The sequence below is a fragment of the Aquarana catesbeiana genome, linkage group LG07 (genome assembly GCF_042186555.1).
Source record: "Aquarana catesbeiana isolate 2022-GZ linkage group LG07, ASM4218655v1, whole genome shotgun sequence".
Lineage (NCBI taxonomy): Eukaryota > Metazoa > Chordata > Amphibia > Anura > Ranidae > Aquarana > Aquarana catesbeiana.
Genome location: NC_133330.1, coordinates 25,629,533 through 25,657,207, shown reverse-complemented (window position 1 = coordinate 25,657,207; position 27,675 = coordinate 25,629,533). Strand labels below are relative to the sequence as shown.

Genomic DNA, 27,675 nt, shown 5'->3' with positions numbered 1-27,675 from the left:
CGCACATTCATGTGCAATTACTCGCTAACTACCTGTTACACGATAGGTGGACACCTTATTATGTGTGTAGCGATCAGGCGCGGTGATTCATCGTTCGCAATTTTTGATGTGAACCGAGCTACCAAAAAAAAATAAAAAATCGCCGCTGTGCTCCTGCAGATAGAATTACCACCGCGTTACAAAAACACAGAAATCCTCGCTTTAATCTTCGATGGGTTAATCCCTTCCCCCCACAGTTTATGGAACCACCAGCCGAGCTATGCGTAAAGACCATTAAATCGCGGCATCAGAATCCGCCTCGCCATGCGCATAATAAAGCGACAGAAGATAGAGCATCGATCGGCTGCAAATCCATCAATTAGGTTTAACTTAGCCTAATGACACAGCAGAGCGTCCCACTGACACCATACAGTGCGCTCAAAGGGCGGAACAAACCTACAGGAATATAGAAATGAAACAATCAAATCCCGAGCGCGGCCACATTGGTGGTTTTGGATGGAAAAACGCTCAAAATTCTCCCAAAATTTTCTAAAAATTTTTTTTGAACATTGCACATTTTTTGCTTAGGAATATTCCTCGCAATGTCCCCCAGAAAGCAGATCCACATTTTTCTTTTTGGATTTGTTTCTTCAAATAAGTACCAAGCTTACCTTCAATCAGAAGTGATGAAAAATGTTCTCTTAATTAGATATCATGTTTAAAAAAAAGAGACAAAAAGTATAGGCGTTAAAAATGAAGTCCCCCTAAAAAATATATTTGCCCCCCCAGATATGCTGATTTTTCTTCAGTGCGATTTGTGATGAGGGGGGATCTGTGATGAGAAAGGAGTCTGACGGGGAGGGATCTGTGATGGGAGAGGAGTCTGTGATGGAGGGGTGGGGGTTCTGTGATAGGGGGGGGTCTGTGATGAGGGGGGATCAGTGATGAGGGGGGATCTGTGATGGGAGAAGAGTCTGATAAGGGGGGGGACTGTGATAGAGGGAGTTTGTGATGGGGAGACTCTGTGATAGGGGAGACTCTGTGATAGGGGGGAGTCTGTGATAGGGGGCAGTCTGTGATGGAGGGGTGGGGGTTCTGTGATAGGGGGGGTCTGTGATGAGGGGGGATTAGTGATGAGGAGGGATCTGTGATGGGATAAGAGTCTGATAAGGGGGGGGGGGGGACTGTGATGGAGGGGAGTCTGTGATAGGGGAGACTCTGTGATAGGGGGCAGTCTGTGATAGGGGGAGACTCTGTGATAGGGGGAGACTCTGTGATAGGGGGGAGTCTGTGATAGGGGGGAGTCTGTGATAGGGGGAGACTCTGTGATAGGGGGAGACTCTGTGATAGGGGGAGACTCTGTGATAGGGGGGAGTCTGTGATAGGGGAGACTCTGTGATAGGGGGAGACTCTGTGATAGGGGGAGACTCTGTGATAGGGGGGAGTCTGTGATAGGGGAGACTCTGTGATAGGGGGAGACTCTGTGATAGGGGGAGACTCTGTGATAGGGGGGAGTCTGTGATAGGGGGGAGTCTGTGATAGGGGACAGTCTGTGATGGAGGGGTGGGGGATCTGTGATAAGGGGAGTCTGTGATGAGGGGGGATCAGTGATGAGGGGGATCTGTGATGTGAGAAGAGTCTGATAAGGGGGGGACTGTGATGGAGGGGAGTCTGTGATGGAGGGGTGGGGGATCTGTGATAAGGGGGAGTCTATGATGGGGAGAGTCTGTGATGGGGAGAGTCTGTGATAGGTGGGAGTCTGTGATGGAGGGGTGGGGCTATCTGTGATGAGAGTGGAGTCTGACGAGGAGGGATCTGTGATGGGAGAAGAGTCTGATGGGGGGGGGATTTTGTGATGGAGGGGAGTCTGTGATGAGGGGGAATCAGTGATGAGAGAAGAGTATGACAAGGACGAAGATCTGTGATGGCAGAGGAGTCTGATGGGGGGGGAGATCTGTGATGGAGGGGAGTCTGTGATGGGGGGGGGGATCTGTGTTGGGATGGTCTGTGATGAGGGAAGTCCGATGGGGGGGGGGGGAATCTGTAAAAGGAGAGGAGTCTGGCGGGGGGGGGAATCTGTGATGGGGGGGGTCTGTGTTGGGATGGCCTGTGATGAGGGGACTCTGATATGAAGTTTGTGGTTTAGAATTGAACATAATGGTATATCATATCATTTTGCATATAGACGAGGTGCTGATGCATGTAAATCTGACTTCCTGATAAATTTAATTTTAGTTTTAATTATCAGGATATAAAATAATGGATGCGGTGGCCTTTTGGTGGGTGTGATTTTTTTTTGGGGGGGGGGGGCAGCATTTCATTCTTGGACCCAGGCAGCACAATGACTTGGGCCGGCCCTGCATGTAAGTGATGTAAGGTCGGTTAATCATCAATATTTTTTTTCACTTTTTGGCTGTCTTAAGTTGCAGGATGAAAAGTCGCTGTTGTAGCACTGCCTACATTTTGGGAGGAAATGGAGCACCTGGCGGTCACCTATGCGAACGTGCAAATTCTTTACAGGTGGTGTCCCTAATTGGAACTGACTCTGAGGCCCCCCCAAACCCTCCCCCCACACACATGTCCAGATACGGCATCTTCCGAGTCGTTTCTCAGCAGTCGCTAGCAGTTGTGCCGGCTGGGTGTTTGGAGTAGAGAGGGGGAAATGCAATCTTCTCTGAAGTGAACAAAGTGAAGAAATTCATTCCGCAAGCACGTTTTCCATCATGCACCATCTGGCTGGCGATTCGATAGACCAGATGCGGCTCACGGGAAGATATGTTGAAGATTTGCTGCCCCCAATCTCACCAGGGCAGACACTGCTGTTCCTGAGCTCAATCAGCGTGAGATATGGACCGGTGGGGGGGGGGGGGATCTGTGTCAGCAGTGCTGATCAGTACACATTGGGGGCCCTTTTATCACTCGTCCCTCTCCTGCCCGTCCGGACCTTTTCATTCCCTGTGTGGGGGGGTCAGCCAGCCACACGGACAGGACAGATCTGAGGGGGGGGGGGAGCAGTATCAAAGAGATGCTCGTTTTGCAGATTATCAGCTTTCCAACGCCTGGAAAGGATTCTGATAGAATGATCGAGAATTACCGGCTCCATCGCTGCTTTCCTCTCTGAGTCTATTCGCCTATTCACCACATTTTAGGCAGCCCGTGCGTTTTACATGCGTGTTGCATACACTGTATTTTACATGCACTGCCATACCTTTAAGACTGGGACAAGCAACCCTGCAGAGGCGGAGATCTACCTGAACAATAGAGATGGGCCAAACACCCCCCCCCCCCCCCGGTTTGGTTTGCACCAGAACTCTCAAACATCGTAAAAGTTTGGACCCGAACTCCAAAATCAAAAGTTCCCATTTTGATAGCTTATTTACAAGTTATTGGCCTTAAAAAGGGGTATGGGGGGCCCAGGGTACTGCCCTGGGGGACTTGTATCAATGCAAATAAAAACTTTTTAAAAAAGATCGTTTTTAAAAGAGCAGTGATTTTTTTGATGGTTAAAGTGAAATAATAAAAACATATAATTTTATTTAAATATAGTGTCCCCCCCAATGTAGATCCATCATCAATCAAGGTCAATCAAGATGCCCTCCGCCACCACTGGACCCAAAAATAGTGAGAAAAAAAAAAAGCTCCACACACGATGAAGGCTAAACCGCTGACAGCGAGCTCCGCCATTTGACAGTTCTTATATAGGTGAGGGGCAGGGCCACCTGGGGAGGTCGCCTGGTGGCACTGCCCCTAGGTGACGTCACCGACCGAGGGATACCTAAGGTCTGGTATGCATTTTAGGGGGGCTCATGCTGTTTTTTTTTTTAATTTTGGCATGGGGTTCCCCTTAAAATCCATACCAGACCCGAAGGGCCTGGTATGGTTTGGGGGAGACCCAAGGGTTGCCACCTCATCCAATTTAAACCTGAACACCTTTGAATAACACGAGTTCTGAGGCTAATTTAATGGACATAAGGCACCAAGTGAGTTTCATTACCACCTTAATCAGCCACAAAACCTGTGTAATTCATGTGTTCGGTTGCCACCTCATCCATTTTTTTTATCATTTTTCTATTGCCGGCAATGTTTTTTGTTTTTCATTTAGCTGTCAGTGGGAAAGCCCGTTGACAGCTGATGACTCATCCATTGTTAAGGATGGTACAGCCGGCTTCCCGGCCCACTTCTTAACAACCAGCTATTCACTGTCCCCTGATGGGGCAAATCTTTGCCCCATCAGGGCTTAGAATGCACCGTAAAGCACTCCGTGCATTGTGGGGCGCTTGGCGGGTGAACATCCCATCGAGCACCCCGCAAATTTGGGTGTTCACTAAAAAGGCAAACTTTTACTTGGCCCAACACTACTGAAAAACATGGAAGAGCTCAAGGATCACCAGGGTGAAGCACAAGATAACCCAGCACGGCCCTTTTAAAAAGTGAAGAAGGTTTGAAGAATTTAGAGGTCGGTAAGTAACACAGAGGGGTTGATTTACTAAAGATGGAGCACTCAGAATCTGGTGCAGCTGTTCATGGTAGCCAATTAGCTTCTAACTTCAGCTTCTTCAATTAAGCTTTGACGATAAAGCCTGGAAGCTGATTGGTTTCTATACAGAGTTGCATCAGATTTTGCACTCTTCAGTGTTAGTAAATCTCCCCCAGAGTGTAGTGGTCAGTAGTAAGTAATGCAGAGTACAGAGGTCAGTAGTGTGTAATATTGAGCACAAGGTTCCGGAGTTAGCAAAGCAGAGTTCAGGGGTCAGGAGTATGTAAAGCAAAGCTCAGGGGTCAGTAGGATGAATCTCAGAGTTCAGGGATCGGGAGTATATAATGCAAGGTTCAGGGGTCAAGAGTATGTAAAGCAGGGTTCTTGGGTCAGGAGTATGTAAAGCAGAGTTCAGGGTTCCTGGGTCAGGAGTATGTAAAGCAGAGTTCAGGGTTCATGGGTCAGGAGTATGTAGCGTAGAGTTCAGGAGATAGTAATGCAAGGTTTAGGGGTCAGGAGTTTAAATCCCAAAGATCAGGAGTATGTAACGGTGAGTACAGGGGTCAGCAGTATGAGTCGCGGAGTTCATGGTTCAGGAGTAAGTGATGCAAAGTTAAGGGGTCAGGAGTAGGTAGCCTAGCGTTCAGGGGTCAATAGTATGCAACGCAGAATTCAGAAGTCAGGAGTATGTAATGTAGAGTGCAGGGATCAGTAGTACTTATTGCAGAGCTCGGGGTTCAGTAGTACGTAATATACAGTGCACAGATCAGTAATATGTATTACAGAGTGCAAGGGTCTAGAGTAAGTAACGCAGGGTGCAGAGGTCAGTAGTATATCATTAGTACAGGGGTCAAAATAAGTAGCGCAGAGTTTAGGGGTCAGGAGTAACAGATTTCAGAGGTCAGGAGTAAGTAACACAGAGTGAAGGGGTCAGTGGTAAGTAATACAGGGTGCAGAGGTCAGTAAAATGTAATACAACGTGTACAGGTCATGAGTAGGTATCGCAGAGTTTAGAGGCCGTAGTATGCGAAGCAGAGCTTAGAAGTCAGTAGCAAATAATGAAGAATTCAGGGATCAGTAGTGCTTAACACACAGTGCAGAAGTCAGTAGTACTTAATTCACAGTGCAGACGTCAAGAGTAAGTATCACAGGCTTTAGAGGCCGTAGTATGTAATGCAGAGTGTAGAGGTCAGTAGTACATAACACATGATGTAGAGGTCAGGAGTATGTAAAGCAGAGTTTAAGGGGCAGTAGTAAGTAATGCAGAGTTCAGGGGTCAGTAGTATGTAACACACGATGTAGAGGTCAGGAGAAACTAACACATATCCCTCCACCCAATAAGCAAAAACACTGCCCTTTATGTACAAACATCTATGCCATTAAGCTAAAATCACACAAAGCATAAATTGCCCCTCCCTCTGTAAAATTTACCCACCAAACCTCAGATGCAGCAGCACATGTCAGAGGGAGGGAAGTCCTCCCAGGTCTCTCCACAGCTGTGTCCAATGGCACATCAGAGCCAAGAAGGCACTTAGGAGTTTTCTTGTCTCTGCAATACCTAATGCTGAGGTATGGGAGGAAGCGGAAGGGTCAGGAGCTGCCGGCACGGTGGATTTGAGATCAACCCATCACATGGTCACAATAGATGAGTAGATTGAGTTCGATCTGTTGCCAACTCCCACTTTAGAACATGCACCAAAGACGCAGCAAGTGGGATTTGTTTTGTAACTCACCAAACTGAAATGCAGAGGTGCAAAGGGCCACACAGCATGTACCAAAGAGCCACATGTGGCCCCAGGGCTGCAGGACACACACCAAGGATCTCTCCTACAGTGAAAAAAAATGACAGTTGGAATCTGGATGACGCTCACAGTTGATCAGTGCTTGGGACATTCTACATAAGACTGCTAGAGATCAGTGTCATTACATGCAAAGGGCAGCACAGCAAAAACCAAAGGGCCAATCGTGGCCTCCAGGCCACAGGACCGGTACCAGGGGTCTATCCTATTGTGAAAAAAATGACAGTTGGGTGATACTCACCGTTGATCAGTGCCTGGCACACGCTACAAGAGACTGTTAGAGAACAGTGTCATTACTTGCAAAGGGCCACACAGCAAGTACCAAAGGGCCACAGGACAGGCACCAAGATTCTATCCTACAGGGAAAAAAATGACAGTTGGAATCTGGATGACGCTCACGGTTGATCAGTGCTGGGGAAATGCTGTATTAGACCACTAGAGATCAGTACCAAAGGGTCAAATGTGGCCCCCAGGCCATGGGACAGGTACCAAGGATCTATCCCACAGTAGAAAAAAATTACAGTTGGAACCCTGGTGACATTAACGGTTGATCAGTGCTGGGGAAATGCTATATGAGACTGCTAGAGATCTGTGGCATTACTCGCAAAGGGCCACAAAGCAAATACCAAAGGACCACAGGACAGGCACCAAGAGTCTATTCTACAGTATAAAAAGTGACAGTTGTAATCTGGGTAATGCATACGGTTGATCAGCGATGGGGACATGCTACACGAGATTGCTAGAGATCAGTGTTATTACATGCAAAGGATCCCACAGCAAGAACCGAAGGGCCAAAGTGGCCCCCGGCCACAGGACAGGCACCAAGGTCTATCCTACAGTGAAAAAAATGACAGTTGGAATCTGGGTGACATTAATGGTTGATCAGGGCCTGGCACATGCTACATGAGACTGCTAGAGGTCAGCACAGCAAGAACCAAAGGGCCAAACGTGGCCTCCAGGCCACAGGACAGGCACCAGGAGTCTATCCTACTGTGAAAAAAATGACAGTTGGGTGACGCTCACCGTTGATCAGTGCCTGGCACACACTACATGAGACTGTTAGAGATCAGTGTCATTACTTGCAAATGGCCACATAGCAAGTACCAAAGGGCCACAGGACAGGCACCAAGATTCTATCCTACAGGGGAAAAAATGACAGTTGGAATCTGGATGACGCTCACGGTTGATCAGTGCTGGGGAAATGCTGTATTAGACCACTAGAGATCAGTACCAAAGGATCAAATGTGGCCCCCAGGCCATGGGACAGGTACCAAGGATCCCACAGTAAAAAAAAATGACAGTTGGAATCCTGGTGACATTAACGGTTGATCAGTGCTGGGGAAATGCTATATGAGACCACTAGAGATCTGTGGCATTACTCGCAAAGGGCCACAAAGCAAATACCAAAGGGCCAAAGGACAGGCACCAAGGGTCTATTCTACAGTGAAAAAAATGACAGTTGTAATCTGGGTAATGCTCACGGTTGATCAGTGATGGAGACATGCTACACGAGATTGCTAGAGATCAGTGTCATTACATGCAAAGGATCCCACAGCAAGAACCAAAGGGCCAAAGTGGCCCCCGGCCACAGGACCGGCACCAAGGTCTATCCTACAGTGAAAAAAAATGACAGTTGGAATCTGGGTTCCATTAATGGTTGATCAGGGCCTGGCACACGCTACATGAGACTGCTAGAGATCAGCACAGCAAGTACCAAAGGCCCGATTGTGGCTCCCAGGCCACAAGTTGGGCACATGGACTCTATCCAAGAGTTTAAAAAAATGACAGTTGTAATCCGGATGCTGAGCACCTTATCTTTGTCTACCAGGATGGCAGCGACAGTGCGCCGGCTCTAGAGCAACCCCGCACGCTTGTTAAGGTTCAGGATCACATAATGTGAGTGGACACAGGCAGCGGCTGTTGAGCCTTTCGCCGTGCGCCTTTTCAAGTGACGCTTCCTGCCTTTCAACTGACAAGCCTCTGAACATGCTATGAATTATACATACATGCATATACGTATCAATTATGCATATAAATTACATAATGATAAAAGTGACTGTGGTAGAAGGCTCTCAGGGAGCAGAGATATCGCCACACTGTTCCAGCCTTTTGATTCCTGTGGATATTTCTGCAGTGCTCATGGGTTCTACTAGATCTCTGAATTGATGTAGATTGTGATACCATCTCTCATAGCCAGGGCCTGGGCGAGGGGGAAGGGGGGGGGGGCAGCTGCCCCTCTGGCAGCGCTTTCATGGGAGGAGGTTGCCGCATGGTGAGCTGCCCTTTATTTGGCGCTATTCACGGTCAGGCAGAGAACTCAGCAGGTGGCCCCATGAAGTTATGCACCCAAATGGCAGACCTGTGACTGCACAATGGCACCAAGGACTCTTATACATGGGAGGCAGGTGATAGCAAGAGGCTGAGCCACTTTTTTTACCACCTCTTGACGGTCCACACATGCCATGGTCAAAATTAAAATGCATGTCACATTCTGGTGAACATGAACCATTTAAGTGTGTGGCGCCGAGTTGCAACCACCTTGAAGGTACGTGCAATGCATGCGGTTGCGGGATGGTGGTTCAGCCTTTTTAGGATTGGAACAGGCAGTGAGGAGGTGACAAATGTCAAATGCCCAATTCAAGCAATCCACTGCAGATTGCTTTTACGGAAGGGCTGCAAGGGTTGTTGCATGTGAAAATGATCCCGAAGACAGGCGATATCTGCATGATATTTGCACAATGGTTTATCAAACATATTTTTAGCAATTTTTTCAGTAGAAAAAAGCTAAAGTTATTTTTAGTGCACACAAAATGCAATATATTACCAATTTTTGGGTAAAATTTATAAAAGATGAGGTTGCATTGAATAAATAGATACCCAACATGTCAAGAATTAAAGTGATTGTTAACGACCCATTCAGTAGAAATGAAAGACAAAACATTTGTGTATAGATATGAAAAAAAAACCATTATAAATACCTTTTTTCCTTTTTTATAAGTGATCACATTCCCTCTGTTCTCAGCTGTAAAAGAGCTGGGGGGAGGAGAAGCAGCAGCACACTGATTTTTCCAGTGAATGGCTGTGCAGGGGGGCGGGCGTGTCAAGACAAGTCTGATCATTGGAGGAGAGCAGGCTGAGTTCCCAGCACAGCTAGAGAACTGACCACGCTGACACTCCTGCTTAGTGTGGTCAGTTTTTTGTAGGGAAGCAGAGGGACTGGCGAGAACACCAGGGATTTCACACAAAGGAAGCAATACAAAGAGAACAGGAGACTTTCTCATACAAGTACATGGTACATCAGGAATATGAAATGTTGGGTTTGCATATTCTGTAAAATTGCACACTTGTGAAAAGAAAAACATGAAGAGAAGAGAATCCGACAGCAATGAAAACCTGAAATATATTTTAATCCTTCCTTAAAGAACAGATAACTGACATCGTAGGATAGTGCTAAATTTGGATTGATATTAAAAAATAACTCCACTTTTGGTGAGAAAAAACATGGGGATCTGCTGATTGAGCGTAACAATGAGCTGGGGATCTGCTGAGTGGGGGTACTAATGAGCTGGGGATCTGTTAAGTGGGGGTACTAATGAGCTGGGGATCTGCTGAGTGGGGTACTAATGAGCTGGGGATCTGCTGAGTGGAGGTACTAATGAGCTGGGGATCTGTTAAGTGGGGGTACTAATGAGCTGGGGATCTGCTGAGTGGAGGTACTAATGAGCTGGGGATCTGTTAAGTGGGGGTACTAATGAGCTGGGGATCTGCTGAGTGGAGGTACTAATGAGCTGGGGATCTGCTGAGTGGGGGTACTAATGAGCTAGGGATCTGCTGAGTGGGGTACTAATGAGCTGGGGATATGCTGAGTGGAGGTACTAATGAGCTGGGGATCTGTTAAGTGGGGGTACCAATGAGCTGGGAATCTGCCGAGTGGGGGTACTAATGAGCTGAGAATCTGCTGAGTGGGTGTACTAATGAGCTGGGGATCTGCTGAGTGGGGATACTAATGAGCTGGGGATCTGCTGAGTGGGGGTACTAATGAGCTGGGGATCTGCTGAGTGGGGGTTCTAATGAGCTGGGGATCTGCTGAGTGGGGGTACTAATGAGCTGGGGATCTGCTGAGTGGGGGTTCTAATGAGCTGGGGATCTGCTGAGTGGGGGTACTACTGAGCTGGGGATCTGCTGAGTGGGGGTACTAATGAGCTGGGGATCTGCTGAGTGGGGGTTCTAATGAGCTGGGGATCTGCTGAGTGGGGGTACTACTGAGCTGGGGTTCTACTGGGCCCCTTTAAAACAAATAGAAAATCAACACACACACAGGGCATATGCCAAGCTTCATTAAAGCTTCAAAAAAGTATCTCAGAAGCATCAAAAACACATCAAAAAAAGTATGCTGAAGCAGTAGGTGAAGTCGAAGCAAGTGTAAACGAGCCCTAATGGTGGGGCTTATTAGACGTGCAAAGTCGCTAAGTCTTTCAGGAAATATCGGTGGTCTACATAGCATGTTTCTCCATATTTAGGAACTACAGGATGGGGAAAATGTGGACATGGGACCATATGATGTTATTAAAATACAAGGGCATTCCAGTGCCAGGACAAGGTCTTTTATCACCCAAGACAAAAAGGCCAAGGTGCCCCACCCCCTCTGACATGAGCTGTGAACTACACAACTTTAGAAGTACAGGTTGCAGATCCTGCCCTTCTTGCACCCCTTATCCTGCTAAAGCACCCGAGGTAGCTGCCTCATCGGCCCGGCCCTAGGGCAATCTCGCTCTAAAGAACATTTGGCATTTGGATGGCCCTCAACATTTCCAGACTACGCTGATGAATTCTTTCAAAATGTCAACACGAGTGAAGAGGCTGAAAAAAAAAAACCTCCATTGAGCGAACGTCTGAGCATTTGAATCCACTCGGCTGACGTCATGATGCCAAGCTAAGGAGTGCTCTTCAGCTGGTCTGTCTGAGAGCGAAGCATTAGAGTGTGCAGGTGTCCCTGGCAGGCGGCTTAGCTGTGCCCCAGCACGAATCTTCAACGCAAATGAACACACAAATTAAAAATGATTGTATCTTAGCAGTGAGAGGCATTTGTTGAATGCCGTAGACGAGCTGGAAGCTGATTTACGGATTGGCAGCGGCCGCGGCGGTTCTCAAGGTTTATCCAGAACCGGTCAACAACCGCCGTCATTTTTAGAGGCATAGACTGAGACCACCACATTAGCGAGTAGGTCTCAAAAGTGAAGGGCTTGCAAGCTCACCCACCACAAAACTATCGTCAATCTTCCTTGGAAGCAAATCCCTTCATCGCACTTTCCATGGACCCCTATAAATAAATATACCCTACAAGTCTACATAAAGGTCTATGTAAAGGATAGGCTCACATTCAAGACCCTCTGCCTCACCCACAAATGCCTACAAGGAAACGCTCCTCAATACCTATGCGAGAAAATAAAACGCTACATACCTAAATCGCAGTCTTCAATCAACCAATCAAAACCTCCTCCACGTTCCCAAATCCCGCTACAAATCAAAGGGAGAAGGAAGATTCGCAGTCCAAGGACCACGGCTATGGAACGCTCTACCGACTAACATCCGTATGGAAGAAAACCATCAGGCCTTCAGGAAAAAACTCAAGACCTACCTCTTCTAAGAAGCTGGACTACACAGAACGGACCAAGCGCCTTGAGGCGATTCAGTTTGCATTTGCAGCCCTATACAAATCATTCATTCACATAATAGATTCCCTAACACTTCTCACAAATCAGCAACAGTAAAAAAAAAATTTAGGAAAGCTCTGAGATTTATCATTAAAAAAAAGCTATTCTTAAGCTCCAGTCTGATGTCATCACTTTGCTGCAGGCAGGAAGAAGCATTTGATCAGTCTCCTCTTCTGTAGTCTTTAGACATCAACACTGTAACTTTGCAACAAGTCAAGGCGAGAGGCTGACATTTGTGAACACGGCAGAGAAATTCACAGACTCCAGGATTGAAATGATTGTGTGATTTCAGAGCCATCTTCTCAGTCTAGGAAGTAGATGGTGACCCCGGGGGGATGCCTTAAAAAACATGGCTCCTACTTTCTAGAGAGAAAAGCAGATGAAGGCATTGTCAGGGGGAGTGCTGCGATCTCTGTAACACTAGAAGTGTTATGCCGCGTAAACACGGTCGGATTTACCGATGGAAAATGTCCGATCGGAGCGTGTTTTTGGAAATTCCGACCGTGTGTGGGCTCCATCGGACATTTTCCATCGGATTTTCCGACACACAAAGTTTGAGAGCAGGATATAAAATTTTCCGACAACAAAATCCGTTGTCGGAAATTCCGATCGTGTGTACACAAATCCGACGGACAAAGTGCCACGCATGCTCAGAATAAATAAAGAGATGAAAGCTATTGGCCACTGCCCCGTTTATAGTCCCGACGTACGTGTTTTACGTCACCGCGTTTAGAACGATCGGATTTTCCGACAACTTTGTGCGACCGTGTGTAGACAAAACAAGTTTGAGCCAACATCCGTCGGAAAAAATCCTAGGATTTTGTTGTCGGAATGTCCGAACAAAGTCCGACCGTGTGTACGCCCTATTACACTTACACATTACTTAGAATGTTGCACTTAACGTAACAAAAATGTATCCTATACTAAGTCAGCTATAATGATAAGATGTGTGACTATAACACCAACTTTCAGTGAAAACAATTATATATATATATATATATATATATATATATATATATATATATATATATATATATATACGCACAGTATCTCACAAAAGTGAGTACACCCCTCACATTTTTGTAACTATTTTCTTCTATCTTTTCATGTGACAACACTGAAGAAATGACACTTTGCTACAATGTAAAGTAGTGAGTGTACAGCTTTTATAACAGTGTAAACTTGCTGTCCCCTCCAAATAACTCAACACACAGCCATTAATGTCTAAACCGCTGGAAACAAAAGTGAGTACACCCCTAAGTGAAAATGTCCAAATTGGGCCCAATTAGCCATTTTCCCTCCCCGGTGTCATGTGACTCGTTAGTATTACGAGGTCTCAGGTGTGAATGGGGAGCAGGTGTGTTAAATTTGGTGTGATCGCTCTTACTCACTCATACTGGTCACTGTTAGTTCAATATGGCACCTCATGGCAAAGAACTCTCTGAGGATCTGAAAAAAAGAATTGTTGCTCTACATAAAGATGGCCTAGGCTATAAGAAGATTGCCAAGACCCTGAAACTGAGCTGCAGCACGGTGACCAAGACCATACAGCCGTTTAACAGGACAGGTTCCACTCAGAACAGGCCTCGTCATGGTCGACCAAAGAAGTTGAGTACACATGCTCAGCGTCATATCCAGAGGTTGTCTTTGGGAAATAGACGTATGAGTGCTGCCAGCATTGCTGCAGAGGTTGAAGGGGTGGGGGGTCAGCCTGTCAGTGCTCAGACCATACGCCGCACACTGCATCAAATTGGTCTGCATGGCTGTCGTCCCAGAAGGAAGCCTCTTCTAAAGATGATGCACAAGAAGGCATGCAAACATTTTGCTGAAGACAAGCAGACTAAGGACATGGATTACTGGAACCATGTCCTGTGGTCTGATGAGACCAAGATAAACGTATTTGGTTCAGATGGTGTCAAGAGTGTGTGGTGGCAACCAGGTGAGGAGTACAAAGACAAATGTGTCTTGCCTACAGTCAAGCATGGTGGTGTATTCCAACATAACGACCCCAAACACACCTCCAAGACGACCACTGCCTTGCTAAAGAAGCTGAGGGTAAAGATGATGGACTGGCCAAGCATGTCTCCAGACCTAAACCCTATTGACCATCTGTGGGACATCCTCAAACAGAAGGTGGAGGAGCGCAAGGTCTCTAACATCCACCAGCTCTGTGATGTCGTCATGGAGGAGGGGAAGAGGACTCCAGTGGTAACCTGTGAAGCTCTGGTGAGCTCCATGCCCAAGAGGGTTAAGGCAGTGCTGGGAAATAATGGTGGCCACACAAAATATTGACACTTTGGGCCCAATTTGGACATTTTCACTTAGGGGTGTACTCACTTTTGTTGCCAGCGGTTTAGACATTAAAGGGGTTGTAAAGATAAAAATTTTTTCACCTTAATGCATTCTATGCATTAAGGTGAAAAAACTTTTGACAGTACCGCCGCCCCCAGCCCCCCCGTTTTACTTACCTGACGCCTCGAATCTTCGCTGCTCGTCCTCATTGCAGCTCAGCCTGGTCGCTGATTGGCTGCAGTGGATGGATTGAAAGCAGCGCAGCCATTGGCTAGCGCTGCTGTCAATCACATCCGATGACGCGGCGCGCCGGGGGGCGGGGCCGAGTGATACAGCGAGCGGCTATAGCTGCCGGCTGTATCACGGGAGCGCGCCCGCAAGCACTCACCACCATGCGAGGGAGCTCGCATTAAGGTGGTAAATGCTTGCGGGGAGGAGCTGAAACAGCCGCCGAGGGACCCCAGAAGACCAGGTTCGGGGCCACTCTGTGCAGAACGAGCTGCACAGTGAAGGTAAGTATGATATGTTTGTTATTTTAAATAAAAAAAAAAATTACCTTTACAACCCCTTTAATGGCTGTGTTTTGAGTTATTTTGAGGGGACAGCAAATTTACACTGTTATACAAGCTGTACACTCACTACTTTACATTGTAGCAAAGTGTCATTTCTTCAGTGTTGTCACATGAAAAGATAGAAGAAAATATTTACAAAAATGTGAGAGGTGTACTCACTTTTGTGAGATACTGTACATATTAATATTGAATTATATATATATATAAACTATTTAGAGGAATAGTGGATGGTAAAGGGTAGTGATGTAGGTTGTCTACTTGTATGATCAACTATTAATTTCTCACTTTTGCATTATGTTTTATGTGCTTTTACTGTGTTTGTAATGAACAATATTTTCAACTTTTCCTAAATATATTGTACTTATTTTTTGTGACACCTCGAAAGTCTCATTTACTGTAACATCATTCTTCTTGTGCTTATCTACGCTGTAGTCTTATCTCAAATATTGTTCTCTGCCTTGCTCAATTCAACTCAACGGATTACAGAGCGCCTCCCCCCCAAAGTTATAGAGAATAGGATAGTGGGCGAAGTTCTATAGTCCTGCCCGAGGATGACAACACTGCTCCTCCATAGACCAGTACACCCATGTTTTAGAAACATAGAAATGTGACAGCAGAAAAAGATCTAGTGGTCCATCAAGTCTGCCCATTTTTTTTGTAATTTTTTTCTTTTGTTTGTTTGTTTGTTTGTTTGTTTTTTTATTGTTTTGTTTGTTTTTCACACTAAGACAGGAAGCGTGTTACTGGCAGAATCACCAGCAAAAAGTAGTGGGGAAAAAAAGTCTGAAAAAAGAAAACTAATGCAGCCACCACATCTCAGGACTGGTAAGCTGCAATATATTACATTTTTGTTCTTGGGGTTTCGATACACTTGCAAACTGGCCAACAGTAATTTTACTGCTGGCTGGCGGCTTGAGCCGGCATAACCTTGTACCAGTAAGTCACCCTGCTCCTGCGCGCTGTGCGCGACCTGCAATATCCAGTGGAGATGGCCCAGGAACCACGGAATCGCTGTGCGGTATTTGTAATGTCCTGGCATTTAAGGGCCTCAAGAAATGAGACAGGCCGTCAGGACATCAGAATTGATCAATTTCCATATATATATATATATCCCATAGTTTGTAGGCACCATAACTTTCACACAGACTAAATAATCTACACTGATTTGGGGTATTTTCACCAAAGAAATGTAGCAGAATACATTTTGGCCTAAATTTATGAAGAACGATCATTTGCTTGCAAAATTGTATAACAGAAACGAAGAAAAATTTATTTTTTTCAAAATTTTCAGTATTTTTTTAAAATTTACGTTATTTTTTTCAAAATTTTCAGTATTTTTTTTTAATTTTCGTTTTTTTTTTTTTCAAAATTTTCAGTAATTTTTCATTTATATAATCAAAAAATAAAAGAGCCAGAGGTGACCAAATACCACTAAAAGAAAACTCTATTTATGTTAAAAAAATGATACAAATTTAATTTATGTACAGCGTTGCATGACCGCGTAATTGCCAGTTGACCAGTTCCCGACCACCCCATACCAGATTTACTGCTACAGGTCGGCCGTGCTGGGCGTGATCCTGCACTTCCAGATATCGGGCGTGAGTGCACACCGCTTGCTCCCACTGTGGTTTTTCCCACCGTCACCCGCTGATCATTCGGTACACTGACAGAATGGCAGTCTGTCTATGTAAACAAGGCAGATTGCCATTCTGTCAGTACAGAAGGCATTAATCCTGTGTTTCTGTAAAACAGGGACATGAATCCATGCCTTCCTTCCCCTTGCCACACTACACTAAAACAGTAGCTAGGCACACAGTTAATCCTTTGATCACTCCTGATGTTAACCCCTTCTTAGCCAGTGTCATTAGTACAGTGACAGTGCGTATTTTTTTTAGCACTGATTACTGTATTAGTGTCACTGGTCCCCAATAAAGTGTCAAAAGTGTCAGTTAGGTCATACCTCCCAACTTTTTGAGATGGGAATGAGGGACACCTATCAGCAAAAGTATGCAGGCATAGGACACACCCCTTTGCCATGCCCCCTTAAAGGAGAATTGTACAAAAAAAAAAAGATTGGTTAAACCCACAAGTGCTTTTTTTTTTACCACTACTATTCCTTTATATTGGCTTTTGGAATTTACAAATGCAGTAATTTAGAAATCAGATGAAAGGTTTAGCACTGGGAAACACTTTTTCATAGATAAAAAATGCATTTTATATACATCTATATGGATCAGACCAAAATGAGGGACAAATGAGGGGGAATGAGGGACAGAGGGACATTGCTCCAAATCAGGGACAGTCCCTCAAAATCAGGGACAGTTGGGAGCTATGAGTTAGGTGTCCAATTTGTCCGCCGCAATAGCGCATTCCCGCTGATCGCCACCATAGTAAAAAAATTAAAATACAAAAAAAATTTAAATATCCCATAGTTTGTAGACGCTGTAACTTTTGTGCAAACCAATCAATACACACAGTTTTTTTTTTTTTTTACCGAAATTATGTAGCAGAATACATATTGGCCTAAATTGATGAAGAAATTCAATTTTTTACATTTTTTTTATTGGATATGTTTTACAGCAGAAAGTAAAAAATATTTGTTTTTTTTGCAAAATTGATGGTCGTTCTTTGTTTATAACATATAAAATAAAAACCGCAGAGGTGATCAAATACCACCAAAAAAAAGCTCTATTTGTGAGGAAAAAAAAGGTACAGCGTCGCATGATGGCGCAATTCTCAGTTAAAATAACGCAGCGCCGTATCACAAAAAATGGCCTGATCACAAAGGAGGTAAAACCTTCCAGAAGTCAAGTGGTTAGAAGATACATGTTACTTAACAAAATAGTTATCGCATCATAATATTATAAAATGATTTAAAATTATGAAATACATTTTTTTTTACTGACTGATCTGACTGCAGTAAACTGATACTTGTTTGGTTGCTTTCTGTCTCTGGGCTTTGCATAATATTTTTTATATACTATATATATAGATCTATATCTATATATATAGATATAGATATATATATCTATATACATACACACAAACAGTGCCTTGAAAAAGTATTCATAACCTATGAAATTTTCCACATTTTGTCATGTTACAACCAATAACATAAATGTATTTTTTTGGGATTTTATTTGATAGACCAACACAAAGTGGCACATAATGGTGAAGTGGAGGGAAAACAATAAATGTTTTTTTTTTACAAATAAATATGTGAAAAGTGTGGGGTGCATTTGTATTGAGCCCCCTTTACTCTGATACCCCCTAACTAAAATCTAGTGGAACCAATTGCCTTCAGAAGTCACCTAATTAGTAAATAGAGTCCACCTGTGTGTAATTTAATCTCAGTATAAATACAGCTGTTCTGTGAAGCCCTCAGATATTTGTTAGAAAACCTTAGTGAACAAACAGCATCATGAAGGCCAAGGGACACACCAGACAGGTCAGGGATAAAGTTGTGGAGAAGTTTAAAGCAGGGTTAGGTTATAAAAAATATCCCAAGCTTTAAACATCTCAGGGAGCTCTGTTCAATCCATCATCCGAAAATGGAAAGAGTATGGCACAACTGCAAACCTACCAAGACAAGGCCGTCCACCTAAACTGACCGGCCGGGCAAGGAGAGCATTCATCAGAGAAGCAGCCAAGAGACCCATGGTAACTCTGGAGGAGCTGCAGAGATCCACAGCTCAGGTGGGAGAATCTGTCCACAGGACAACTATTAGTCGTGTTCTCCACAAATCTGGGCTTTATGGAAGAGTGGTAAGAAGAAAGACATTGGTGAAAGAAAGTCATAAGAAATCCTGTTTGCAGTTTGCGAGAAGCCATGTGGGGGACACAGCAAACATGTGGAAGAAGGTGCTCTGGTCAGATGAGAACAAAATTGAACTTTTTGGCCTAAAAGCAAAACGCTATGTGTAGTGGAAAACTAACACTGCACATCACCCTGAACACACCATCCCCACTGTGAAACATGGTGGTGGCAGCATTATGTTGTGGGGATGCTTTTCTTCAGCAGGGACAGGGAAGCTGGTCAGAGTTGATGGGAAGATGAATGGAGACAAATACAGGGTACAAGTACAAGTACACACGGCCGGACTTACCGACAGAAAAAGTCCAATGGGTGCTCACCGTTGGACATTCCAACCGTGTGTATGGCCCATCGGACTTTTTTTGTCGGCATTTCCGACGGACTCAGAAATAGAACATGTTCTAAATCTCTCTGTCGGAAATGCCAATGGAGTTTAGACCGTTCACAAGTCCGGCCGTGTGTACGCGGCATTAGAAGAAAACCTGTGAGAGTCTGCAAAAACTTGAGACTGGGGCGGAGGTTCACCTTCCAGCAGGACAACGACCCCAAACATACAGCCAGAGCTACAATGGAATGGTTTAGATCAAAGCATATTCATTTGTTAGAATGGCCCAGTCACAGTCCAGACCTAAATCCAATTGAGAATCTGTGGCAAGACATGAAAATTGCTGTTCTCAGACGCTCTCCATCCAATCTGACAGAGCTTGAGCTATAGCAAAGAAGAATGGGCAAAAAATGTCCCTCTCTAGATTTGCAAAGCTGGTAGAGACATCCCCAAAAAGACTTGCAGCTGCAATTGCAGTGAAAGGGGGTTCTACAAAGTATTGACTCCGGGGGGCGCCATACAAATGTACCCCACACTTTGAAAACCATTTATCATTTTCCTTCCACTTCACAATTATGTGCCACTTTGTGTTGGTATATCACACAAAATCCCAATAAAAACGCATTTACGTTTTTGGTTGTAACATGGCAAAATGTGGAAAATTTCAAGGGGTATGAATACTTTTTCAAAGGCTCTGTATATATATATATGGGGGGGCCTATACAGTCTATGCACCATGTTCTGCTCAGACTGTGAACATGTGCAGTGTGCTGGGAGGCATGAAGCAGCTAATCCATAAAATAAAACATGTTCATTGACTGGGCAAAGAACCAGCTCTCTCCTTTTCCTCCAAAGCTCCAGCTCCTCCCGTGTACATGAGCCTCTAAATTTTGTCCGCAGACACGCGTTTTCTAACGGCACAGCCGGTAAGTGCTGAGCACCTACTGTAACCTTGGAAAGTCACCTAACGCTTGGCCGTGTCCCTCCTGCCGTGCGTGAAACTACAGTTGTTCCATCTCAGAATGTACCGCAGCATTGGATGCAATTAAAATACCATTAGCATTTACAATTCAACTTCCACCGCTTACTAGTTCAGTTTTTCTGGAGTGTAACGGGCTCCGAGCGTCAACGCAAGACTGCAATCGTTACCCAGCCATTGACCTCTAAATCATCAGCAGAGAAATGTTTGCTCAGAGCTGCAGCTGACGTACCCTGTGCCTGGTGACAGCTGAAAAATGTAATTTGACAAACACAAGCTGTCATTACCATGGTCAGCGGGTAAATAGGAAGCTTGTTTTAAGAGCTTGCAATCAAGTCAGCATTATTTTGGCTTTATAAAAGCAATGGAGCTCAGAGGACCTTGCCAAATGCTCTTTCAGTCGAATGTAGCCTTTATCAGCTTTTTTGTCCCAGAGGAACCCTTGGAATAATTTTCAAGTCTCGGGGGACCCCGTCTATACCAGTTCATCGGAGGTCAGTGAATAAAATGCTCCTTACATTGGTGATCAGTGGGAAGAATGTTCCTTACATTGGTGATCAGTGGGAAGAATGCTCCTTACATTGGTGATCAGTGGGAAGAATGTTCCTTACATTGGTGATCAGTGGGAAGTATGATCCTTACATTGGAGGTCAGTGGGAAGAATTTTCCTTACATTGGTGATCAGTGGGAAGAATTTTCCTTACATTGGTGGTCAGTGGGAAGAATGCTCCTTACATTGGTGATCAGCGGGAAGAATTCTCCTTACATTGGTGATCAGTGAGAAGAATGTTCTTTACATTGGTGATCAGTGGGAAGAATGCACCTTACATTGGTGGTCAGTGGGAAGAATGTTCTTTACATTGGTGATCAGTGGGAAGAATGTTCCTTACATTGGTGGTCAGTGGGAAGAATGCTCCTTACATTGGTGATCAGTGGGAAGAATGCTCCTTACATTGGTGATCAGTGGGAAGAATGCTCCTTACATTGGTGATCAGTGGGAAGAATGTTCTTTACATTGGAGGTCAGTGGGAAGAATGTTCCTTACATTGGTGATCAGTGGGAAGAATGCTCCTTACATTGGTGGTCAGTGGGAAGAATGTTCCTTACATTGGTGGTCAATGGGAAGAATGTTCTTTACATTGGAGGTCAGTGGGAAGAATGTTCCTTACATTAGGGGTCAGTGGGAAGAATGCTACTTTCATTGGTGATCAGTGGGAAGAATGCTCCTTACATTGGAGGTCAGTGGGAAGAATGCTCCTTACATTGGTGGTCAGTGGGAAGAATGCTCCTTACATTGGAGGTCAGTGGGAAGAATGCTCCTTACATTGGTGGTCAGTGGGAAGAATGCTCCTTACATTGGTGGTCAGTGTGAAGAATTCTCCTTACATTGGTGGTCAGTTTGAAGAATGCACCCACTTTCAGTGGTGGCCAGATTACCAGCTGGTACAGATAACTAAAATTATAATTGATGTCAGTCAGCTTGTTTTGCCAAGTGGAGTTGGCCCCCCGGAACTAGCACCATCAGATAGGAGGTCAATCAACCTCTGGAGTAACCCTAGGGTTCCACAGAACCATGGTTGATGATGGCTGGTCTAATGTAAATCGTTTTAAGCTGCCCATTTATAAAGAACTATTTTTTTTAACCCGACATGGACATCTGTTGGACACTTGGTGGTCTCTTTCTCCCCAGATTCACTTAGATACAGGATAGGAGGGGTGGGAAAGGTCATATTGATAGCTCCTATTGATCCCAGACATACAAATGATAAAATTGGATAGATCTGACTTGAGAGTATGGACAGGTCTGTCAATTTGGTCATATATGACACACCTCCACTGGATGGTACTTCCATTGACTGGTACAATGCAACAATACAGGATTGGGAGGTGTAGGACATTCTTTGGGGTGATATCTGGGCATGGCCAAATTGTTGGAAGGATTCCAAGTACATGGGCCCTTTCTTTACCTATCTCATTAAGACAAGAGAAAAACACCCTTAACCACACAGAAGCCTCATCCATGTATTGGCCAAGTCAACCATGCAATAGGTCCTGTTGGGTTGATGGCCAGTGTCAGAGCACTTATCATTCTTGCTAGGAATTCTTTCCATCTATGGCCATCGATACACCCATAGTTCTGCTCTGTCTCTTCGGGCTCAGAGTACAGCTGCACTATAGGAAGCCATATAAGGAACTTGTAATGTGATTTAAGATCACCCTTCTCCAGCTAGTTACCACCCTCAACTAGACCACAAAGCCATCTGTGGCTGGTGATCTAGAGCAGTGGTCCCCAAACTGCGGCCCAGGGGGCCAGATGCGGCCCTTTGCTTGCCTTTATCCGGCCCTTGGAGCCCTATTTCACCCGGTGATATTAGACACTATTCTGCCCACTGACACCAACAATGGGGCACTATTCCTCCCCCTAATACCAAAGATGGGACATGGTTTACTCCAACTGATGCCAGAAAAAAAAATTATATTACTGATGGCCACAGTCCAGCCCCCCTAAAGTATGAAGGACAATAATCTGGCCCTTGGTTTAGAGAGTTTGGGGACCCATGGTCTAGAGATATGGCCATGATGATATCAAACCTAATTATACATGATTATATGTGATTATACCTGGATTATGAAGGTAAGAGTTTGTTAGCCGCTACATAACTGTTGAACAAATATGACATTTTTAAAACTGCTCTTTCATTATGCAGCTTCACCACCCAAGCAGATTTCAGCATCATCTGTGATGGAAGTGTAGCACCCTGATGCTTAGGCAGGGTTGCTATCAAATTTAGTAGCCGGGCGATAGTTGCCTTGGCCAATTGTTAGGAGATCAATTGATTTCCCCCTAATTCTGGAATTGCTGCACTTCTCTCTTCTGTCACTAGGTGGCATTGAAGCTGGTGACATTTGATAAGACAAGGGCATAGCAAGGACAAATTATGAGTGGATGGGGTGTCTCAGCCAATTGTCAGGGGTTTCTTTAAGTCCCTTGGACTGTTGGGAGAGCCTGTTTATTTGGGTGGAGTCAGGTGATCGGGGTTCTGTGCCACCTGGACGGCTGTCTGGGTGGGCGTGTGTTATGCTGCCCTGGGCTGCTAGGCCGGAAGCCTGAGGCCTATCCCGGGGAACATCTGGCTGCTAGGCTGTCTGAGGGCCTATCCAGAAGCAGGAGAGCAGCGAGGGTTGGGGCTTCGGACTTGTAGTCCAACCAGAAGTAGGGACCATCCACCTTGTTACTGAAGACCACTGTGAGTAAGCTGTGAGTGCCAAGCCAGGGACCTAGCGTGTCAGCGGGGGTGATGCTTAAAGAGTATCAGTGAGTGCCAAGCCAGGGACCCAGCAGGAAAGAGGGGGAGACGCTTGAGGAAGATACTGATACTTATACTGAGTGCTAAAAGTGAAAGAACTCAGGGGATTCAGTGGCTATTGGATCCAGGGTCTAGTGAAAGACTGGGCGTTCGTAGAGTGAAGACCCACAGTGAGTGATTGTGGAGTAAGTTGAGAACTGTTCGTGTTGCAAATAGTTGAATACAATTGCCGTTAGTAACTACTACAAGATTGTTACCATAGGAGACAACGGTCCTTCCTATACAGAAGTGGTGTCCAGCTGGAGGCCGTCAACTGTATAGCTGTCTGCCTATAGAAGTCTCGGAGTCTGCTAATTATCATTGCATCTACTTAAAGCGGTTGTATACCCGCAGAAATTATTATTTTTTAAAAACCTGTAAGGCAAAGGCATAATGAGCTAGTAAGCTCATTATGAAATACTTTCCTTAGAACGAGACATCGGCAGCTGATCCCGGTCCACGCCGAGGGAGCTGACATTTCCCCTCGGCTTGTCTTCCGGGTTCGCGGCTCCGGCGCTGTGAGTGGCTGGAGCTGCAATGTCGTCACTCCCGCGCATTCACACGTGGGAGACTTCTTTCCGGCAAGGTCCGACATCGTCTGCCAGACCTTCGGCTGGACCTTCACAGCGCATGCCCCTCTGACGTCAGTGGCTGCATGCAAAGTGAATATCTCCTAAACCGTACAGGATTAGGAGATATTCATTTTACCTACAGGTAAGCCTTATTATAGGCTTACCTGTAGGTAAAAATACACAAAAAAGGGTATATAACCACTTTAAGGGTGTCCTGGCCCTAACCCTCTCACCCCCCCAGTTCTGTTTAAGAGAAAATAAATCTCTTTGCATTAAAAAAGTGTGGTGCCCACCATTTCATCTTGCATTACACCCACCATGCCTTGTAATCCACTCTACACAGAAGGATGTCAGCTGTCCCTAACTCTGGAGGTCACCATTAGGCCTCAGGGGCCCCCCAGGACTTTGCTACATAAGGATAGTCAACAATTTCACTGAGCCCAATTAGCACAACAAAATTCAACAGTATCTATCTAATAATAAAAATATTCTAGAGCTCTGGAAAGTTTCTATCTGTCGAACAAATGGTCCTTGCCATCTAGTAGCCGTGGAGAATTAAGTCAGAAATTAACAGCCAGGGGAGATGCTTTGCAAATCTTTCTAGAACAAGCCATTTCAGTTCTGTCCCAAAAGACGAAATTCATTGGAATTTTAGGTTGTAAAATCTAGTTCCAGGTTTATCCAGATAAATATCTTATGCATAGGCATAGAACCCTTTAGAACAATGGGGAAGTGGTCACATTTTTCAACCAAGTCAGTAAACTTTCATCCTGGGTTTGGTTTTTCCTGAGAAAAGGTCTCATATAATATCCTGCTGTTGTGGGAGTGCTAAAACAGAAAAACTAGACTGCTTTGTATTATCTATCAATCGCTATCGATTTATCCATCTTGTATTCTCTGTTTATGATCTAATATCTGGCTCTGTCTATCGTGTTCCCTATATGACCAAAAGTCTATCTATCTATCTATCTATCTATCTATCTATCTATCTATCTATCTATCTATCTATCTATCTATCTAGTGTTCTCTATTTGTAATCAACTGTCTATCTATTTTCTACATATTTTGTTCTCTATATATGAACGCATGTCTATCCATCTGTCTATCTATGTATGTATGTATGTATGTATGTATGTATGTATCTATCTATCTATCTATCTATCTATCTATCTATCTATCTATCTATCTATCTATCTATCTATCTATCTATCTATCTATCTATCCATAAGTTTGGTATTGGTGACCCAATCACTGTCAATATATGTTTCACAAGCTATAAGTAAGCCCAAAAATCATTCCACAGTTATGTCCTTACCAAGGAAACCTCTTTTCCTGGTGATCAGTAAAATTTCAATCATAATTTTCTCAAACACCCCACCAATATCCATAGGGTGACAACTTAACCTAGGAAGCCATGCCCAGCATATGAAAAACAAAATGATCAGATAACATTTCATATCATCCAAGGGTTTCTGGGCAATGTAACATCATATAAATATTAATCAGGGGGAGTCCAGGTCATTATTGCTCTGAATGACAAGTATTTTAGAATAATAAACAGGTGATTATTTCGGAGGTGACAGGGAAGTATGCAGGGACCGGGTTTGGTTATTTTGGTGGCTCTCGGTACAGGCAAAGCGAAGCCCAGGCGCCCTGACCATATGCAGCATCCATCTACTTATGCATGACAGTCCAGCACTCAAGACGGCTATCTCTCCACTGCTAATGTTATCACTTGTGGCAAAACGACAGTCCGCAAGCCCAGGATCCTTTTTCAAAACACTGAAAAGCCAAATTACAGAAATATCGCCCCAGCCGTCCGATTGGCGCTTCTTCACGCCCAATGACCCGTCCAAAGTCATTTCAGGTCCTCTCCATCGTATAGGGAGGCTTTGTACACACATTGAAAAAAAAAAATGTACATACAACAATTCAATTGTTATTTCTTGCAGCAATTCAACTGTTATTTCTTGCAGCAATTCAACTGTTATTTCTTGCAGTAATTCAACTGTTATTTCTTGCAGTAATTCAACTGTTATTTCTTGCAGCTCCCTGCAATCACCAGCTGCGGAGAAACGAGGAGACAGCCACACAATACACTGAGCCCCCCAACGCTGCAGAGGCAAGGGGGGTGGGGGGACACAACCACAGGCCAGTCGATTAAGGTCAGTTGCAGGGCACCTGTGGGCGCTCGGTGATGCAACCTAAACGATGCATCTTAGATAACACCTGGCAGCCAAGGGGTTAAATGCAGGGCACTAAAGGGGTAATGTATACCTGGAGGGTTTGCCCAGCGATGGTGTCATTTACAGCTAATGATAGAGGAGTAAAGAGGCATGCGGGACTTACCCTTTGGGTGCAGCTTGGTGGGCTGCTGTGCAGGAACTTTATTGCCCCCCAGGGAAGGCCAGCTGTTCCTGAGTGGCAGGGGGGCTCTCCAGGACCGGGGTCTTCGCTGGCATGGTAGTAGTAGGATCCTCGCTTCTGAGATGGGATTTTTTTTTGGATGAGTGCTTCCAGTTTTTATTTTATTTTTTTTGTTTGTTTTACCGCCCCCTTCTCCTGTTTGGACTGATAGCTCCTGATTCAGCTGCAGCCTGGGATGAGGATGCTTCTGAATGCTGCAGGTGTATGTGTGAGTGTGCTGCAGCCTCCAATTCCCTCCTTCTCTCTCCCTGTCTCCTTCCCTCTGTTCTTCCCACTACAGCCCTCCCTCTCTCTCCCATTCCATGCCGTCTATTCCCCGACTCCCCCCCCCCCCTCTGCCTACTACTCTCACTGCATCGTCCCCTACACATACACACACACACATATACTCCTATACACAAACATAAATATTCCCCCTCTCATGCATACACAATGCAGACGCACCAGACTTGGACAGCACACAAGCACAGAGATTTCTTCCTCCAAAAAACACACACTGCATGGAACATCACCATTTCTCTTCGCACGCTATATACTGTATATATCATACACCGACATAAATATTTGCGTTCTCTCTCTCCCATACGTATTAGTATAGTAGGCACTCACACACAAAAGTAGAGGTTTGCTCATCAATAAACATACTGTACCCCCCCTCCTCCTCCACCACATACACACTTAATTATTCCTTTTACTGGACAATAGTTATGTGGTGGAAAAGGTGGTTCTGATGTGCGATGTGCAAAAGCCTGAAACAACCCATGACAATACATATCTGACCGGTCTGGCTCCAAAAATTTTAATCTGATTGGTAGGTGTTGCAATTGTACTTTGAATTATTATTTTGAATTGTTGCAAAGAGCGTACAGTAAGTATTTGAATCCCTCTCTTTATCTATTTCTGCTTCTCTCTGTCTTTTCCCCTCTCTCACCTTCCATCCTTGCTATTCTTCTCTATTCCCCCTTCCTGTCTCTCTCCCTTTTTTCTCTCCCTATATTCTTATCTCGTTATCGTTTGCTCTCTCTGTTGCCCCTCTCCTTTTCTACCCCTCCTTTCCGGATTTCTCTGTCTCCTTCCCCCCTTTTCTCTTTTTTTCCCTTTCTCCTTTTTACGCCCCAACCCAATCTCTCTTAATTCCCCCCCTCCCCCTCGACCCCCACATCTCTCTCTCTTCCCCTCTTTCTTTGCCTCTACCCCCATGTCTGTCTGCCCCTCTCACTCCCTATCACCATTCTCTCTCTTTTCCCTTTTCCCCCTTCTCCTCTCTTTTTACCTCCCTCTCTCTTCCCCCTTTCTCTCCCTTTCCACTCATTTTTGTATACCCCTGTTACTCCATGCCCCCTCTCTCTCCCTCTCTCACCTTTCTTCCTCAATCCTC

General features: G+C 44.9%; 1 protein-coding gene across 1 annotated transcript in view; it reads right to left on the bottom strand.

Moving 5' to 3' along the window:
- LOC141102802 (G-protein coupled receptor 22-like) overlaps positions 1-26,613 on the bottom strand; it is a 271,406-nt gene extending 244,793 nt beyond the window's left edge. Inside the window, exon 1 of the mRNA XM_073591817.1 lies at positions 26,220-26,613. The gene's annotated coding sequence lies outside the window, so the exon portion shown is untranslated. The remainder of the gene's footprint in view (positions 1-26,219) is intronic.
- Positions 26,614-27,675: the final 1,062 nt, after the last annotated feature.